Source organism: Balaenoptera ricei, chromosome 15, assembly GCF_028023285.1.
Source record: "Balaenoptera ricei isolate mBalRic1 chromosome 15, mBalRic1.hap2, whole genome shotgun sequence".
NCBI lineage: Eukaryota > Metazoa > Chordata > Mammalia > Artiodactyla > Balaenopteridae > Balaenoptera > Balaenoptera ricei.
In genome coordinates, this window is record NC_082653.1 from 41,040,120 (window position 1) to 41,058,780 (window position 18,661).

Below are 18,661 nucleotides of genomic sequence, written 5' to 3' on the forward strand. Positions count from 1 at the left end.
TTATGACATCAAAGACCAACTGCTGGCTAAGATACAGTCCGTATGAAAAGAGTGACCAGCAAATTTACTGCTTGACTTCACTCCCTTTAAATGGAACTGGCCCCACGGTCCTCTTTCAAAGCTCAGTTGTGAACATATATCTTCTTTATAGGACACCGTGTACAATAAAGCGAGGCAGTAACTTAAAATTTTTTTAAAAAGAATACCTTTGAGAGCACTGCAAGATGGGCATTCCATCACTGTGGTTACATGTGCCCAAACACTCCCGAAAGTCTAACCATTGGTCTGAGAGCCTTCTATTCAATATGGTGACTTTTTTGACTAATTGAGCTATATTTTTATGCTCCAACCCTTCCCCTAGGGTCTGCAAGGTCTTGGGAAAGTCATTCAAGAGAGGGGATCTGCCTCAAATCAGAGGGCCACCTCACCCAACTTGGGCAAAATGGCAAAGTTCATATCCCATTACTCATTAACTTATTTGAAGTTATCCTTCATGGAGTAAACATTTTTTAAGGACTGAGGCCAAACTAAGCTCCTGGATCAGTTCTATGCAGTCCCCCAATATCTACATGGACAGCGTTTCTTTACATCACCCTGGTGCGGAAATCTCAGGGAGTTGTTAGCATTTACACATACTAGAACTGGGCGAGGAAGGAATGGAGCTGTTTGTACGACTCTCAGAAAAGGAAGCACCTTATTCCCTAAGAGGGAAATATAGAGGGAAAATAACTCCAAGCATACAAGTAAAATGACTTATAATTTAAAGGATGTCTTTGGCTTGACTTGGAGTCTTTCTCCAGGTGGTGGAGACTGAGGCATCTGCAATCAACATTACCAGCCCAAACGGAACCATCCAGAACAGACCTTCCAATATGCGATCACTTATTACAGCAGCGAATCCATCCTCGGAGGATACAGCATTTTAAAGAATGGCCAAGTCAACCTGGCTCGGAGCTTCCCCTTCTGTTTAATCCATTACTCTTGAAAAGTTCAGCACGCCACACTTTGCTGGAAAAAGGCTAATGACTGCGTAGAACCTTTGCTTTCTGCTCCCCTGGCTGGCACGTTCAGGAAGACATGCCAACCGTATGAACGGCTGCAATCTTCCTGCTGAGATTTTGATGGAGGCCAAATACTCAATTCCAAAGACACCTAGGAAATGAGATCAGTCTCACCTATAAATGAGAATGAGCATCAACTGGAAGACATTGGAAATATTTGGAGAGGCCGTGGAATCCCAAGAAAGTGACTGTCATATTGAACTTCAGGTGGGAGTGATGAGAGCCAGGTTCCCTGGAAGGCACCTGCGCAGGCAGCTTTCCTGTTCCAGGTTCTCCCCGCTGGCCTTGCCACCCTGAAGCGCCATCCAGTGTGGTCCCCAGGCCCCACAGGGCTTCTGTCACTGCGTATTCTCTGCCCCATGCTAGGCTCTGCAATAACCCCAAAATGAACGTCAATGTCCTTGGCCTTAAACTTGCTCAGAAATGGGGAAGGAGAGGAATAAGAGAAGGGAAGTGGGCCTGATCAGACCCAGCAAACTCAATTACAGAATGATGTGGCCCCGAGTCAGGGGAGACGTGTGTGCTGCGGGGCCAGGAAGAGCATGATTCACATCTTCCTCGTGTGAATGAAGGACGGGGATGTGAACACAGGGGAAAACAAAGAGATAGAATCGCAGCTTCAAAGAGCTACCCTCTCATTAAGGAGATGCATCTTTTCCCTGGGCCTCTGAATCGTTGCTCCAAGATTGCTCAAACCACTAACTCAATTTACTTTGCTCGGAGGGCTCCCGGGTGTGTCCGTTGTTCCTTTGGGTTGGGGTTCTTCGTGCCACTTAGGATGGGGTATAAAAGAAGCATTGTGGAAACCTGCCAGTGCAGTGGGGGCTGCGTGGATGCCGGGAGCTGCCAGAACACTACGCAGACTCCCTTTAAAAGAAAAATTCGGCGCCCACAAAACCCCACGTGTTCAGCCTGGAGTGACCTCGGGAGGCCATCTGCGGGCTCCCCCTTGAGATCCAAGGAGAGCTGGATGTTGGCAGGGAAGGGCTATGGCTGTGCCCCTGGAAGTTTCTGTCTTGGTCCTACAATATGACTAGGATGCCTTTTGTGTCAACAGGACATGTAGGCACATGGCAGGTGCTCATGTATACAAGGGTCACTACACATGGCTGCGCACACGCTCAGCGCCCTGCTCTCTGGGCTGAACGGGCTCCTTTAAGCTCAACGCCATCCCCACCACCACGGCGAGGCACTCTGCTTAGGAGGCAGGTTGCAGACACTCACCAAATCCTAGAATTTCGTTGTTGGCAAGAAACCTGGAAAACTGAGTCCTGACATCTCTTATATATGAGGAATCAAAAACCCAGAGAAATGAAAGGACTTGCCCAAGACCATAATACTCGTTCCAGGGTGACTGACCCTGTTCCTCCTTCACAAAGCTGCACAACCCCATTTCTGAACATCTGTAAGAGTTTTCATGGTCTTTTTTTGCCAAAGGGAATTGGAGCAAACGTCCATCTCAGATGCCCAGATTCTGCCATGTTACAGCTGCTGTTTGATTGTTAAGGGTGTTGAAAGGAAATTAAATGAACATGAATTGTGTCTCTTATTTCAGAGACAACCAGGTGGCAGTCAAGGAAATGAAATAATGTACATATAAGTATAGGACACGACCCAACCGTAGAGTAAGCATTCCACGATTCCATTCATTCATTCAGGACTCACATATTGAGTGCCTACTGTATGCAGGTGTTGCACCAGACGCTGGAGATTAATAGAGAACAAGCATATGTTCCAGATGGGGAGACTGAAAAAAATTAATTCATAAAAAAAGTAACTATTATAGATTGTGATAGGTGCTTATCAGGACATAAATGGGAGCAAAGATATAAAATGCCTGGGGGTACCTACTAAAAGAGGGTGGCCAAGGAAGGACTTGGTGGAAAAGTGACACCTAAGTCCTGAGCTGGGGAATAAGAAAGAGCCAGATCTTCAAAGAACAAGGGGGAGAGCAGGTCAGGCAGGTGGAATCACAGATACTGAAGCCTTAAGGTGGAAAGGACTTCAGCTTGACTAAGGGACAGAAAAGAGACTGAAGAACACTGTATAAGGGAGAAAGTGGTTTAGGAACTTGCAGAAGAGGGTGGGGCCTTGTAGGCCATGGTGAAGAATCTGCCTGTTCTTTTGAGATCAGCAAGAAAGGAGCCATTAAAGAGATTTTGAGTGATGGCTCTGTCTGCTTTGTGGAGAATGGGAAGGAAGGATGCAGACATGTCAGTAGGCAAGAGAGGAAGGGACAGGGACCAGGATGGAGAAGAGTCCATGGCTAACAGATGCAAGACACAGTTCTGACACAGAGCCAACAGGATGTGCTGATGAATCAGGACTTCAGAGTCCCAGATAACTTCCAGTTTTATGGGGGGTGGTGGGGGGCGTACATGTCAGTGGATCTATATTGGACATATGGCATTTGAGATATTTGTGGATGTCTAAGTGAAGGTAATGAGCAGTGAAGTGGTCAAATGGACCAGGAATTGAGACTGGGACGTCATGACCAAAGTGGTAGGAGGAAAACCAAGGGTTGTGTCACAGAAACCAAAGGAGGAGAGTGCCTTCAGGAAAGAGCCCTCCTGTTGAATGCTGTTGTCAGAGCAAAGAAGCTGAGGATAGAGAGGTGCCCGTGGGCAGCATGGCCATGGCTGGCATCCTTGATGAGAGTGGTTTCAGAGGCATTACGGGACCAGATGTCAGCCTCTCCTGGGTAAAGGAGCACATGGGAAGTGAGGAAGTAAAAATAGAATCTAAAGGAAAGTCTTAGGAAAGTTTTGCTATGAAGGGGAAACATATGGACATGGGATTGAAGGAGGGGTTTTTGGTTCATTTGTTTTAAGATCAGAGATACCAGGGCATCATTGATGCTGATGAAACTGAGCCAGTAGAAAGGGAGAAATTAATGATGCCAGATAGAGAGAGGAGGGCTGTAAATTCCTCAAGAAGGCAAGATTGTGAGTGTGGGAATTGGCCTTTGATGGAAGCAGGGATGATCATTCCATGTAACAGTTGGGATGAGGGAGAAGGTGAGCGATGCCGCTGGGAGTGCAGACCTTGTGGCGGAAATGTGAGCGTTACCATCCAATGGGTGACTCCTGTTCCCTCAATGAATATGCAGTGAGGACAATGAGGAAGAGTAGGAAATTTGGAGACAGAAGGTACTAAGCAGTCATCTTGGATACTGGAGAAGGCGAGGTTCTCAGGAAAGGGCAATGGGCTTTGGAACAGTCCTGAGTGCTCACTTGAGGTCTGAGAACATGAATCCAAAATGGACCGAGGTTTTCAAGTGGGGCTATTTTATTTTTCCCATCACCCATCTGCTTGCCCACTAACCTAGAGAAGTTGAATAACTGGGTTCAACCAGAACTGAAGTTTTGCTGGTGAATAGATCAGAGGGAGAGAAGGGGGCAAGGAGAGTTGAGGGCAGTTGCAAAGGAATGGTTACAATGAAAGAACATGTGTTGTATGAGCACAAGTAAGAGAAAGCTGAAGGATGGTGAGAAAATGGTAGTGGAATGAGGATCTCGTTGAGGCTGAAAACTAGGGAAATGAGCTGATAGAGCCTCCGATGTCTTCTTAACAATATCAGCTCAGAAGGGACACACATCACTTCTGCCCACATCAATCATACTTGAGGCAAGGTGGCTGGGAAATTCATTCCCTGGGGGGTGGGGCGGGGGGCTGCCTCTATTTTGGGGCAGGAGCGCCTATGTTTGTTTAGTGGACGATTGGCCCTCTCTGCCTTATTGCTCACGGTGGCTTGTGCTTTCAGGACTTTGTATGTATACTTCTGGGTACCACACCTGGGCCTGGGCTGTCATCTGTTTGCCTTCTTCCTGCCTCACCTCTCGGTTTTCTCATCACATGACCAATAACTGACTATTACCTGCCGTGCAGCCCATCACTTCTCAGAAAACAAGTCCTGAGTCAAGAAAAAACCTAGTCCTTCCCCAGTGCCAAAACCCAGGGGAGAAATTAAGCATGCCCAGAATTTGAAGCCATATTCATCACCTGTAAGCAGCTATTTGCACTGTGAATATTTATCCGGATACTAATCAGCAAAACACAGTTTGGGTAGGACTTGTTACAACCCATTTGACAGGGAATACAAGACTTGGAAATTCACAGTATTTCTGCAGTTAGAGTAGCAGGTGCAGTTTCCCTGAATTAGTCAGGTGTTTGCAGGAAAGATGGACTTATTCCCTCAATTATCCAGATAATAGGTTTGCTTTAGTGGAATGGACAGAAGCCTCAGAGCTCACGGTGTTTGCAGAAGGCAATGTTTATCTGTTACCACAGCTGCAGTGGAGGCAGTGCTCATCCCCCACAGGTCCGGAAGAGAGATACCCCCTTAGCCAGTTTAAAAAGGTAACACTTATGAACAAGCGCAAACAGGGTACTTTTCTCTTTTCCTTCACTCACGGACAGGGGAGGTAAACTCAGGCAGAGAGAAAATTGGCCTCGGTCCTGGACTAAATGCAAAGATCTGCTCGCCCCTTCAAAGGTTGAAAAGTCTACAGGAGCAGGAGATGATTCAGAACAGCTTACCTCTGATTGGTTTGCAAGTGACAGTCCCTCAGCACTGAGAGGACCACCAATGTCACTGAGGTGTCAAGCTCAAGTACGGAGGCTCCGTTTCCCACTACCATGCAAAACCAGCCTTAGCTGATAAAAAGAGTGTGGTTCATTATTTGGACGTTACATATCTTTAAGTTCTACAAATTATGTGGCAAGACAGTTCTTCAATTTCTTTTACTCACAGCAAAAAGATGGGTGAAAAGAATTTAACTACAACTAATCATGCTTCATATAAAAATATAATAGAAAGGTTAGCATGGAGGTTTATCTCACAGTTCACAGGCACGATATTTTCTAAATACGTCCATAATTCAAACATAAATGAAGAGATAATGAGATTTCCTAAAAATCCCTTGGCCAAGTTTTTTTAACTCTCATTCAAGTATTTTGGTGCCACTCATGCATTTCTGTAATGACTCATTTTATATTGAGAGGATGTGTCCCCCTTTCCCGGGCCCCCCAAAACAAATACCAGTGTAAAATCAAAAGAGTGTAAGATGTGTACAAAGGAAAGGTGGGCTTCACCTACGTGTCAGCTTCAGAAGCATCTGCCTTGCCTGGTGTGTATGGCATTAATTTCCTGACGCTTTTCTATTGGAATGCCCACCTGAGTCGCTTGAAATTGAAAATCAAGTCATGTTTCTTTAATCAGCCCTAGGAAACAGTGAAAGAAAGGGGTGGTGGAGAGGTTTCTTTTTATGAAAAGTTTCTAAAATCAACAAAGCCTAGAAGAAAGAGTATGTACAACTTTGGCCCATGAGTCTGGGATTTTAATCTCAGAGAGCATCTGTTCCTCAACATCCAGGTCAGTTAAGTATCTTCCTCCCTGTATTAGTTGTCTCTTGTTCCAATATTTAGCAGCTTAAAAAACAGACACTTATAATCTTAGAATTTCTGTGGATTGGGGCACAGCTTAGCTGGGCAGCCCCGGTCCAGGGCCTCTCCCAGGCTGATCCACTGTATCAGATGGGGCTGCAGTCATGTCCAGGTGTGGCTGGTGGAAGACTGGCTTCCGAGCTCACTTGTTGGGTGAGGACTCCATTTTCTCCATTTTCTTGAGGGCTGTTAGCCAGAGGGTACCCTCAGCTCCTTGCCAAGTGGACCTCTCCATGGGGCAGCCCAACTATGGCAGCTGGCTTCATCAGAACCAGAGAGTACTAGCAAGATGAAATCCATGGATTTCTGCTGCCTAATCTCAGTGATCTCCCGTCACTTTTGCCTCATTCTGTTTGTTAGAAGCAAGTCACTTGCTCCATCCCACACTCAAAGGGAGTGAACTGCACAAAGGTGTGAATTCCAGGAGATGGAATCATACTCCCCTCCAAACAGACATCGGTCCCTACCTATTTCTCTTGTCCCAATGGTGACAATTCCCCTTCGCTCTCTGGTGTGGCGACCTGTGTCTTTACTTTCCCAGATCTCCTTTTCAATTCCAGTGTCTCTCTTCTCATACTCATTAAAATGTAATAAATACTCAGCTTCATCTTCTGAAAAGTTGTTGCCCTCCCTGCTTAAGAAGTCCAGTGGTTCCCCCCGCCCCATTTCTTGCCTGAAAACGTGTATTGAGGAGCTGCGTATCTGGAATTAATCAACTTTTCTTGCCCTTTGCTTTATAGGCTGTATTTGCAGCCAAATTAGACTCTTACTAGTCCTTGTGGCCTCCCCATGCTCTTTTGCCTCTCTGCTCAGGCTACAACTAACTTCTCCCTCTTTCCAGCTGCAAAAAGTCTGGACAAGCCACAAAAACTTTCCTGTGAACTGTCGACGTAGAAATGGCTCATTTCTAACACTTACAGCATTGCACATCCATTAAGCGAGGGTTACATTCCTCCTTATGTACAGTTATCTATCTGTCTAATCTATATCTATACAATGCAATCATAGGTATAGATATATGTGTATATATAGTTGTATATATACACATATATATGTATATACACATATATACATATGTATATATACATATATACATATGTATATATACATATATATGTGTATAGATAAAATATACAAAACATCCCTACTCCCCACTCTGCCTGCCAGAATGGAGTAAGGGAACAGGATGGTAACTTACTTCTCTTTCATACCCCACGGCACATACTGTAGCCCCCGGCATATAGCACCTGTTTGGTAAAATCTGATATGTCACTTAGTGTTGTGCTTTCCAAAATGCCTTCCCCACATTTGGGGAGTGGATATTGTTATTTTCATTTTATAGGTAAAGAAACTGAGACCTGGAATGTTTACCTATTTGCTAACAGCAGACTGAGGCAGAGCCCTGATTAAATTCCCGAGTTCCAAGGTATCACCCAATCTCCCAGTGGCCTGGCCTGTAAGCAGGAAGTGACTAGTTTGGGCTTCTCTGTTCATATTTGTTTTTTTCTTCTAAATGTAAAACCACCTAACTTGACCTGATTTTTTAATGGAACAGTTCAGTCACTCATCAACCCCTGCACTGTAATGAATATCCTACTCTTTGATTTTTTTAACCACTCCAGGGCAAAGGATGGAGTAGAACAGAGATTTTTTTTCAATAAATAAGTAAAAGACCATCAGGGCAGGAGGAGGGCCTGGATCTGCAATTCTTGTTCTTCTGTGAATTAACCATTTCAACTTACCCAAAAAAGCAATGTCAGGAAACATCATGTTTTAAAATGTCACTTTGTATGTCTCTTGCTGTCCCCTGATTCACTTCTGACCATGAGGTGAAGTAAGGTGTCATGCAGCTTGTAGCCTGCACAGGTCAGGAAGGTTCTAGTGACTTAGGATCCCTTTGCCAGATGCCTTGGCAGGAACCACAGGCATTTTTGCAGGAAAGTGGTGTGTGTGTGTTTGTGTGTGTGTGTCTGTCTGTTGGTGTGTGTGTGTCTGTACGTGTCTGTTGATGTATGTGTGTGTGTGTGCATGCATGTTCACAGGAGGAAGGGTAATTTAAAAGGGGGACTAAGGCATGAGGGATAATTATTTCTTAAACCCCACTGTCCAGACTCTGTGGGCAACATTCTGAATTCAAAATGACTTTCAGTCAAGTCATCTTTGCACCTGGGAACTGTGAAAAGGATTGAAAGCTTCTAGAGGAAATGAAACTTGACCACGACAGGAAGTGACTTACAGCCCCAGAGGCTCAGATGTATTGACATAAGGTAGTGAAGTAGGAAAGAATTATGGTTTTCAAAAAGAAGTCGCTCTTGGCCTTTCTTTTATTGCAGTATGATGTGTGTGTCCTAGAATAAAACCCTCTAACCACAGTGCAGAACTGACATTCATGCAGCAGGCATGGTTTGAATCCCTTGCTTTTGTGCGTCTGACACTGAGGAAAGCCGGAATTTCCTCTACGACTTTTTCATCCTGTGTCAGTATTGTGGTTTCCAAACACCGTGTGAATCTGATTTTCCAAGTTGCAGGTGGGCGATGTGTTGCTTATGGCAGTGGCTGAAAGTGCTGAAGGAATTATCTAGAGTCACTGGGTTACTCGGAGACTGAGGCTGTGGCTGCCCAGTCCATATTAGAATCTTTTTTTGTACATGAATCGTCAGAAACCTTTATTCTCTAGCATTTCTTCACTCCATTCTCCTTCGAGAACATTTCTTATGGCTCCACTTGAATTAGGGGCCTGATGTCCAGTAGCAGGTGATTATCCAAAAAGCTGAACATGAACTGTGTAGCTGGTGTATGAACTGACTCAGAGTGGCCATGGCCAACTGGCAAATTAGATATAATTTTGACAAATGGGTAGATCATTCATCTTAGCAGTGAGACATCTACACGCCATAGGAAGCTATTTTCATGTTACCTTTTGCCTGACATACTGCTGAGGTCTGTTTCAGGAGGATCTCAGGTTTAGCGAAAGTATGCTCCATCATTTCCTGGCAGGTGACTTCATGATACATGACACCGTTGAACTTCACCTCTTGAGCCAGGTCCCGTAACCCTAATAATTTCTACCACTGTTCTTCTCATGCTCCCTGGGTGAACTGCATTGATTTTGTTTCCCCTTTCAGCCCACTTCTTTCCCCCTCCTTCACCCAATCCCAGTGTTAGAGGAACAACTTCTGATATCCTAAAGGGATGTCACATGATGACTTTTGATGCCATCCCTTAGAGCCCACAAGATGTTTTCCTGTTCTGCATTACCAGCTGTTTGGAAGGAAAAGGAAAAAAACTGTGGAATAAATATGTTTTCATCTACAAAGCATAGCACTGGCACTGGCTTTGAATTTGATGTGAAGATGCAAATGGAAGGCAGGTTAAAAGTATATGACGTAAGGAAGAGGGTTGATAAACATGAAAATGGTAGCAAACCTTGTTATTTCTTAATCTACTTGTATAGGAGAGAAAGCTATTTATATTTGGGTGAGATTGGCTTAACACCATGGGCCAAACTCTGGTCCCAGGTACGTGTGGTAAGCCCATGAGCCCTGGAAAGAAGCTGGCTTTGCCTTTATCCAAATATTAGTCATTTCTGGGTGGATTTTTTTAGGATGATTTTTTTGGAAAAGATCAACAAAATAAGGATGCAAAGACCTGGAAGAAAAGCCACGTCTCACAGGGAACAGGGTTCCTAAGGCCCTTCCACTCTGCCCACCACTGAGAGGGATGGGAACAGGCCTGAGTGGGAGCCAGCAGTGAACCCGCCCATTTCACAGATGGACCAGGACTTGGGAGTGGGTGCAGCCAGTCCAGGCCCAGCGCCTCCTGCTTCCCCATCCCTGGTTCTGTCCCCTAGACTGCTGCCGCCAGACCAGACATGAAGCAAGAGTGGACCTGCTTGAACCCCTCCATGCCCCGAGTGGATGGACACGGAGGGACCACACAGAGTCCATTCTTCCCCAGCAAAGCAGTGATGTGTTCCAGGCAAAAACCCAATCTGGGATGTTTTGGCCCAAAGGAAACATTTGCAACCAAATTATACACCTCAGAAAATAAATGAGCTTTCATTTTGGAAGGAAATCCTGCCAGGCTCTTTATTATTTGCACCACAATCATAAAGTTGGTTTTAATCTCTATAGTGGAATGCTGCTGAGTTGGCCAACTGGCAGGCTCTGGTGGTTTGAGTGGAGACCACTTCACCCTTAAGAAGGCGCGACGGGAAGCAGGGGGACGTCCTTCTCCTAAAACATTTTTCTCAAGATCCATCTTTGTTTTGTTTTGTTTTATTTTGTTTTCTGGCGTAGTCATTGCAACTTCAAAGCCGACGCCTCTTTTCTTTCTCTTTTCCTTTATTCTCATTTTTGAAAATTCCTGGGGACTTCCAGGAAAAAAAAAAAAAAGACTTAATGTAACATTTCCTTTCTAAATTGATGAAAATCCAGGAGTAGGTCCAAGAAAGTCTATAATGGATTTCCATTGATCACTTGAAGGATATCAAAGCTCAGAGAGAACGGAAGGCAAAGGCTTAAGAAGCAAGTTCTCTTTTTCAACCTTAACAAAGAAATCGTGTGATTTAAGCCTGCTGGGAGTCTGCTTCCAGGATTCATGCCATGAAATGACCTTGTCAATACGGGAGCCAGGGGGCTTAGGGCTTCTGGGATGGCCTGGGTTTCAAATATTTTATACCATTATCAGATCAGGTGCAGGGTAATGTGTCCTGATTTCGGGTTTCCCTACCAGCGTGTGAGGATGTGGCTATTCCTTTTCGTTAGGAAACTCCCTGGGGAGAGCTCAGAGAGGATTGAGCTGACAGAGAATTTTGCCCTTGCACTGAAGATGTTAGGATGCAGTCTTTGCGGTCACGTGTAGTTTCACAGAGCTGAGCAGGAGCTGCTAAGGTGAGCCACGGGCCAGGCTTCCACGCTCACTGATCGGGCCAATCGTGTCAACACAGTTAAAACTACTATGTTGTTCCCAAACTTTGCTGCACATTGGAATCCCCTAGGGATCTTTTAAAAGTGCTAGTACCTGGATCCCACCCAGTCACCTTGATTTAAACGGCATGGGGTGTGACCCGGACATCAGGAGGTGAGCAAAGTTTGAGAAATGCCGCTGGAGACTATTAAACCCCGTGAGGGCAAGGACTGTCCCTATCTCCCCTCTGTTGTATTCCCAGCACTTAGAACAGAGCAATTGGCTCTCAGTGATTATATGTTGCATGAATAAGTGAGTAAATGAATAAGGGTTCTGATGCTCATCTGCCCACACACCATCAAAATAAATCCCTGCTAATTAGATGATTTCAGCACGTAAATATTTGACATGGTTGAGGGTGGAGTGTGGCTGAAGTTCAAGGTCTTCCTTGCCTCCATCTATTTCACCCTCTGCTTCTTCCTACTTATAGCATCCTGAGAATGATTGTATAACCTCTTCATGGACCACTTTTAATTTCTGCGATCTCACAACTTAGGACCGTTGATGGCTTTGTGTTTTTCATAGGTCAGAAATTTATGCCTGAGCCACCCTGCTCCTTGAATTTGCCTGTCTCTCCCTGTAATCCTTTAACTATCATCCAGGGATGGATCCACACAGGTCTTTGCCAGCCACGCCATGGGGGCATCCTTCACCCAGCAGTTGGAAGTTCAGCACTTGTTTCTCTTGTTCTGATGCTCAGGGTTTCCACGTCCCCCTCCCGCAGACACCGAATGCTGGCAGTGGATAAGTCAGCTTTTACTGTAACAATGTTTATGGAGACTGTCAGTTCTTAACCTTAAAACTGAACCATGCTGTTTGTATTTTTCCAAGTGATGGAGAGTGTGAAGGACTAATGAGAACGGAGCGTGAAGAGATCAAACGTGTGCCGGGGAATCTTTGTTCAAGACCTGGAACGACCAAAATTCTGCTTGGGGCGGGGACGAGAATTCCGAGGACGGGGATCTTTTATTCCTGGGGCTTCAGGCCTGAGATCATGATCCGGCAGAGAGAGAGCAAGGTGTGAGGGAGGGAGGGAACCAGGACTGGGCAAAAGATGCTTCCTTTCTCCTTGGAAAAGCTAGAAACTATTTCCTTTGGTCAGAGAGGGAACAGATCCACTTGTAACAAACTGTCTCCTGACCTTCTGGAGGCTGCTTTCAAAATCAGGATTTTGAAAGAAGCCATTCATAAGTTCATGAAATGGGCCACGGTGGAGAACTTTCTGCCGACAGTGTGCCTTTTCTGTAGGCCCTGGAGAGGGTGTTTGGAGCTTTTAGTGACTGAATACCCAGGGCTCTGGTTAAAAATGGGTTTGGCTCTATCTAAAAACCAGTCCCTCTATGTGCAGACGTGGAGAGTAAATAGGAAAGATTTGGAGTTAAAGCAGATACATGGTGTTGTCAATGAACGAGGGATAAATTTGCTAGCGGAGAGCAAAGCTCTGGTTGCTACATGAGCCTTTCCAGTTGGGGCCTGTGTGGCTTGTTTGAAGAGACCATTTTGTAGGGGTGGATTCCTGGCAGGAGCGGACACTGCCTACAGGGACTTCAGACCCCCAGGGTGAAGGCATCCATCAGGCTTCTGTTTTCTGGAAGATCACCCTGAAGAACCAGGAGCAGGTGTGCAAGTTGGTGAATGAACGCTCTCCCTTCGAGAAGGAACCTTTGGCTTAGACGGTGACTGCTGTGGATGTGTTGGGGACAGATAGATTTTGCTTCTTCAACTTCACACGAGTCTTTGCTTAAATCTCCCGGAAAACTGCAAGTTAGGAGTTGGATGGTCTCTGATTGATCCTTGCCGATGGGTTTGCGGGTGGAAGGGCTTGATGGGCACCATGGAGCTCTCAGGTGAAAGAGGAGCCATCTGCAAACCATGGGAACAGTCACCTGGCATCGGGGAACCTGGAGAAACTCTTTGTCCGACTCTCCATCTCCCATCATCTCTCTTCCACATGTCTCATAAACTGATGGATAATTTCTCTCTCTTAGGCCTGCCTGAGGGCCCCCTTCTAGGCCTTGTTTAATCCTCTGCCAGCCCCCTGAGCTAGGAAAGTTTATCCAGTTGCCAATCAGGACACAAGCCTGTCCTTCCCCACAGACCCATGCGGCTGGTTCAGAGGCAGAAACACAGTGAGGGAGAAATCAGCCAGAAGCCCTCTGCTGCCCCATGGGGGGCACTTGCTACCCAAGCAAACATGATGAGACAGGAAGGTACGGATGCTGGGGAAAGTGGGAAGCCAGTCGAGTTGTGCCATTCACCCTCCATCTTCGGGGCTTGGTCTCTTCACCCTGTGTGTCGGTGTCGAATGTCACTTGACTCAGGGACCCTGGAGGGTGAGGGGCTCTGCCCTTCCCCTCACAGTATCCTCATCGTGGGGGGATCCCTGACTGCTTAGAGGGTCTCCCCAGGCCAGACTTGGTGCTTGGGGCTCATTTGCTGTTTCCCTGCTTACATTTCCCCTATAAGAAGTACACCAACCCTTTGAGAGCCCTTCGTTTTCTGGAAATCTTTCCCTTTGCCAAAGCGACCCTCAGAAGAACAGCTCCTAACTACTGCTCAGACGCCCGTTCCTCGTCTTCCCCTGGTTTGAGCTGAGGGTCTCAGATGTCAGCCTGCATCAGAATCACTGGGAGAACGTGTTAAAACACAGGGTACCGGGCCCTACCCCAGAGACTCTGATTCTGCAGGGTGACGGTGGGTCCTGAGAATCAGCATTTTTAACAAGTGGCCAGATGCTGCTGTTCTGAGGACGGCACTTTGAGAACCACTAAGTTAAAGCGATAACTCTGCATTATTACCATATTTTCTCTGAGCTTGGTTAGGAGAGAATGGGCTACTTAGGACATCTTTAAATTAAAAATTAAAACAGAAATTAAAATTAAAGCACACATCTCCATATGTGTATATATAAATATATGTGTATATTTATAGACATATATATACTTATATACATGGTTATATACACAAATATATGTTTATATACACTTATGTACACATAAGAGTGTGCATTTATAAATAAATACGTATATAGATATACATCTATTTAAAGTCTTTGAATTATTTGACATTGAAGAGAAGCAAGTAGATTCAGAGAATGTTCAGGGTCAGAAATGAGTTCCAAAGAGCAAAATACCTGGGTCCCTGTGCTTCGTCTCCTTAGGAGTCTCCTTTTGGCCCCTGCTTCCCAATCCCACTGTCCCCTGAGCTCCACCAGGGCTGCTCCTTGCTGCGCTGGCTGGGTGTGGAGCGGTGAATCGGTCCCACCCAGGCAGCTGTCACCATTGGTACCCCCAGTGCAGTCTCCACATTCTCTCTCTGGGCAAAGGGAGGCACCAGGCATTGCTCATGACATGACTTGGGGAGAAGTGACTGTGCCAGGACTTGCAGTCACCATGCAAGTGCAGACCAAGCCAGGAGCCAAGCCAGGGAGACCTTCCTCATTCACACACCCTGGGACCCAGATGTGGTTCCAGACATGTAGGGTGAGTAAAGTGTGCCTAGCCTATCAGACTTTGAAATCCTGTTTGTCCATTTATTCATCCATCCATCCATTCATTCAGAGGGCAGCAGTGAGGTCCTACTGTGTGCTGGGCTCTGGGCTAAGTGCTGAGATATGGAAGTGACAGAACAGACACAATCCCTGCTTCAAGGAGGTGACACTCTGAAGGGAGCCGACAACAAAGTAGAAAGCCTATGAATGGAAATGTTTTGGCTTGTGACAAATACTATAAAGGAAATAAGCAGAATGATGGAAGGGAACTGTCTGGGGGGAGAGACACTACTTAGATGAGTAGGGAAGTCCTCCCTCTCTGGAGATGATATTTAAGCTGAGATTGGAAAGACAGAGGAGAAAGTGGTGATGGTAGCCTGGACTAGGACGATGGCAGAGGAATTTCAGAAATAGACAAAATACTCTTTGTGCTGTCAGCAGGGATCAATGGACTTGAAGAAGCTAACATGGCTAATATAGTTTACCCCTTGTGCAGCTGAGTTTGCAGTTCAGTCACTTTTTGTGTGCCTTTATTAGCCAGAAACTGGACAAAAATGAAAAAATTCTAATAACGTATAAAAATACCATTAAAAAAAGTATGTATAAGGTATGGGAAGTAATGCAGAGCAAGGAGAGACTAATTCTGCTGAAGCTCAGAGAAGCTTCACAAAGAAGGCAATATCTAAACAGGGTTTTTAAGGATGCATAGGAGTTTTCTATGTAGCCAAGGGAAAGAAAGTCTTTGCAGCTAGAGGAGACAGAGAGGTTTGACCCAAAGGCATCTATGAGCACCTCTTAGCCTCTATATGAGTTACAGCAAGGCACTCTGTCTGGGCAGATGACACCCCTTCCTCCAGTCTCAATTTCAACCCCTACTTGCCCCCCACCAGACTCTTTTCTTCCATGCACAGATTACACCACTGGCATGGTGGCCCTGAATGAAACCACAGGGAGTCAGCTGTGCCCACACCCATCAGGCTTTGAAATTCTGTTTTTTCATCCATCCATGGATGGATATCCATCCATCCATCCATTCACTCAGAGAGCATTTAGCGAGGTCCAGATTTTTTGGTGTGACTGCAATTCTAAAGGGAAATGCTAACATTTGTAATTCAATCTTGGGAAAGTGTGGAGAGCAATGGGACAGCCGGAGCAGCCAGTTCAATAGGAAGAGCACCAGGCTGGAAGGCAGGAACCCTGTATTCCGGGGCCAGGCCAGATACACTCTCATGTGCCGCCCCCACCCAACGAACCCCTGCACCATGTTCTGTAAAGATGGGGCATTGAATCCTGGGACCCACCTTGTGTCCTGCTCCTGCCCGGGAGGTCTGGTGTAACTATTCTCAGGACTAGCTGTATTTTAATATGGATTGTAGAGATGAAAATGGCTTTAAAACTCAAAAGACTAATGCACCGGCCTCCCCATCCTTCCCGAAGTTGGGCCTCTTTGGAGAGGCTGCTGGCCAGAGTCTAAGTCCTCCCTCTGTATCCTGGCCACTCTTGACACTGGGGTGGTTGAAAGAGGTATTGACATTCTTTCCCGTGGCTTCAGCCAACACAGGCTGCTTTCCCTTGTCTCCACTGGTCCAGCATGAACCCCATCAGCACCTGCCTGTCTGCCAGATTTCACAGTCATGGTCAGTCCCCACTGGACCCTTTAGGAGCTGGTGACTTTGGTAACATTCTCAGCTTTGGTTTTCTCATCTGTACAATGGGGGTGATGATAATTGTACCCATCTGGTGGGGAGCTTCGGGAGACATTGAATGAGATGATCCATAAAGAGCGTTTGGACAAGACTATGGCACAACACTGGAAAAGATGGTGGAGGTGGAGGTGGAGGTGGAGGTGGAGGTTTGGACTAGGGAAGGTGGGAGCTGGGCCTGAGAAGAAAACATTCAAGAGAAAAGATAACAAGGTAACAGTGAGTCCTAGGAAAGACCAATGGGAGAGGGGATAATAAAGGGGAGAAAAGAAATGTTTTTATTACAGAGATGCTCCTCATTTTAGAGGTGAGAACACTAGGTCACAGGGAAATAATGGGCAGAGTGGAGGCCCTCGTGTTTCAAATACCATATTTTCCTGCATCGTTTAATTGTTCAGAAAATAGCAGTAACAGAAGATTGGTGTCTTTAAGAAATCTCTGTGACCTTGCCAACTGCCATTTCTCTATGATTCCCTTTCTATTTTATTATTTTCCCTTGTGTTCTTGGTAGTTATATAAGTTCCGTAGATAAGTCGCCTGCATACAGAAAGGGGCACAAATCATACGTGTACAGCTCAACAAATTCCCCTAAGTGAACACATCGTGTAACCAGCTGCCAGGTCAAGAAACAGAATATGGCTGTTCCTCCCAGACACCCCCCTCCCCGGGCTCCCCTCTGGTCACCAGCACCCCCAGGGTCACCACTGTCCTGACTTCTAACAACATTGGTTAGTTTTACCTGCTTTTCAACTTTATATAAATGGAATCATATGTTTTATCTGGATTGTTCAACATTTCATTTGAGAACTTCATTGATAATATTCCATTCTATAACTATTGTATGCATACACCTTCCTTATACGTTCTACTGTGGATGGCCATTTGCGTCCCTGTCACTTTCAAAGTTCACCACAAATGCTTAGCAAATCTCAGGAGGAATGTGATGACCCCAAAAGCTAATATCCAAAGAGATAGTTTGGAACCTGGCTCTTTGTGACCTACTTTCTCCATTCTCTGCCTCTGGCCCACCGAAATAACTCCCATAACATTTGCATGAAGTACTATGTGCCATTTCATTCCTGTCTTCTTCCATCACGAGTTTGCTGCCATTATTGTAATTCAGCGTCATTATACCGACTGTTTTTGTTGACCAGCACTAACTGGACCTGCGAAGTCATCAGCCTGCACAAGCCAAGCAGCTTTGGGCTGGACTGGTATCTAGATAGGAGTTTTCCTAAGAAAATGCGGCCAGGACCCCCTTACCAAACAAAGTAGGGGAACAGAGTTGAGGATTAAATCAACAGTGCACTGCAGGCCAGTGTGCCTGAACCAGGCCTCTTGGACCTGTTACCTGGGCGAGGGCTGCAGTTGGGGGAAGATGGGAACTCCAAGGTGGCTGCAGATCCTTTTACTCTAAATAACACCTCCAGGAGAGAAATTAGGATGGCACCGCACAGTGGAAGGAACGGGGCTGTGGTGCCTACTTGCCAGCCAGGGGCCTCTGGGATTCAATTTCTTTCTCCCTGGAACACCAGTGCTCATGTCTCCTTCAAAGGGATGTTGTGAAGATTAGATCTAACTTCCAGTGCCTGGCCTGGGTGATAGTGTGGTTTCTCCCAGACATGTCCTGTGTGCTCAGTATCTTCCATTCACCTCTCAAGATCCACCTTTCACCCTTCTCCATCCTAACTTGTGCCTCAGATGTGTGATCGGAATGTATCCCATCAACGGGCTCCCTTGCTCTTGAGCTTCTGTTTGGACTTGGCCAATGGTGAAGGTGGCAAGAGAGGAGAGGAAGAGGAGAGGGAGGTTGCAGTATTTAGTAAGGCCCCCGTGCACGTGTGCATGCACACACACACACAGCCACACCTCTCTCTCCCTTTGGGGAAGAGTAACCTCTCCCTTTCCTTGCCTCTTCAGGCCTGGGAGTGTAAGATCTCCCTGGCTTTCCTGGCCATACTGTAGCATCTTTGGTGGTTTCCCACCTCTTTGTC

General features: G+C 46.0%; 1 protein-coding gene across 2 annotated transcripts in view; it reads left to right on the forward strand.

The window, feature by feature from the left end:
* Positions 1 to 18,661, forward strand: part of ISM1 (isthmin 1) — a 77,657-nt gene that overhangs the window by 17,963 nt on the left and 41,033 nt on the right. Inside the window, exon 1 of one of the 2 annotated variants that reach the window (XM_059897545.1) lies at positions 1,257 to 1,268. The exons of the other annotated variant lie outside the window; for it this stretch is intronic. The gene's annotated coding sequence lies outside the window, so the exon portion shown is untranslated. Of the gene's footprint in view, positions 1 to 1,256; positions 1,269 to 18,661 lie in introns of those variants that run through there. 2 annotated transcript variants of the gene reach the window in all.